Source organism: Merops nubicus, unplaced genomic scaffold, assembly GCF_000691845.1.
Source record: "Merops nubicus isolate BGI_N331 unplaced genomic scaffold, ASM69184v1 scaffold16500, whole genome shotgun sequence".
Lineage (NCBI taxonomy): Eukaryota > Metazoa > Chordata > Aves > Coraciiformes > Meropidae > Merops > Merops nubicus.
This window is the reverse complement of record NW_008583688.1, coordinates 9,246-10,722: the sequence shown is the minus strand read 5'-3', so window position 1 is coordinate 10,722 and position 1,477 is coordinate 9,246. Positions and strand designations below refer to the sequence as shown.

The window sequence follows — 1,477 nt, the reverse complement described above, 5'->3', positions numbered from 1 at the left end:
CAGGCGCTCCCCAGCCACTCCTCCCCCAGCCTGGAGCGTTCCCTGGGGCTGTTGTGACCCCAGAGCAGGTCCTGGCCCTTGGCCTTGTTCACCCTCCCACTGCTGACTTCTGCCCATCAGTCCAACCCCCCCAGGTCCCTCTGCAGAGCAAGAGATTTTCTCCTGGCAGACTTTGAGTGCTGCAGGTCCTTCCCCTGGTGCAGACCTCACTTCACACACCCAGGCTCACTGGAGAAGAAATCAGCCAGGCACTCCCCCCATCCTGATGCTGCCCACGCTGGAGACCGTGTGCCCACCACCCCCTGTGCCTGTGCCAGCAGGGAGACATGGCACACCCTGCGTGCCAGGCAGGCCCCGTGGGCAGGCACAACTCCCCTGACCTCACTGAGGACCTGGCCAGCTTCTGGCAGCTGAGGACCCACTTCTGTGCCACCACCACCCACCGTCCCCTCATCCCCCCCTGCCCAGGCTGGGGCAGGCTGCTCAGGGATGGGTGGCAGGGCTGCCTGGCAGAGCTGGGACTGGCTCTGTGAGGAGTTCAACCTTCAAAAAGCCACTATAAAAAGATGCAGGTCTCATAACACCCCGGGCTGCTCCACACACATGCTTCAACCATGTTAGGGGCCACAGAGTAACCCGACCTGCGGGTGCTGGGTGAGCTGCAGGAATAACAGTGTGCCCGTGCTGGTGCAGTGAGTGGGACACAGCTCCAGCCTGCCCAGCAACGTCACCCCCGGCCCCCCACGGCCACACAGGGCTCCCCACAACGAGCCCCAGCTCCCTGCCCAGGGAACAGGGGCAGCAGGGCTCGGATACAGCCTCCCAGGTGGCCAAAGTGGGGGGCAGAGGGCTCGGGGCAGCGTGGCTGGAACACAGCCAGACTGCTAACCCTGCTTCCCAGCAGGACTCGGAGCCCCCACACTGCTCCCTGGCCCCTCCAAACCATCCCCAACCTCCTCAGCTCTGTCCCTTCTCCTGCACCATCAGCTCCTGCAGCTCCCCAAGAGCCTCTGGGTCCCAGGCAGGCCCTGCTGCCCCTGTCCCCTGCAGCTCCAGGAGCCATCCCACACAGTCCCTCCCTGCCAGGGCGAGGGGTGGCCCTGCCCATGGCCGGGGCAGCTGTCACACAACACACCACAGGAGCTCCCAGGCTGTCAGGGCTCTCTGGAGATCATTTAGTTCAAGTCCTCAGTGCTCAAAGATGGGTCAGCTTATAGCCCAGAACTTTGTCCACACGGGTTTGAATGTCTCCAAGGACTCCACAAGCCCCCCAGGCACCCTGTGCCAATGTTTGGCCACCTTCCCCAGGAAAACTGGGTGCAGCAGCAGGTTGCCCAGGGTGTATGCAGGGGCTGCCTGCCCCAGGACACACAGAGCAGGCAGCTCTGCTGCTGGGGTCTTTTATAAGGGCTTTTTAAACATCAACCACCTGTAAGGGTGTCCTCCAGAGGCCTGTCACAGCCATGCCTTGTGGAAG

General features: G+C 63.0%; 1 protein-coding gene across 1 annotated transcript in view; it reads right to left on the bottom strand.

Moving 5' to 3' along the window:
• Positions 1–1,477, bottom strand: part of LOC103774470 (voltage-dependent L-type calcium channel subunit alpha-1S-like) — a gene marked incomplete at its 3' end in the record, with an annotated part of 19,457 nt that overhangs the window by 8,775 nt on the left and 9,205 nt on the right. The window lies entirely within an intron of this gene.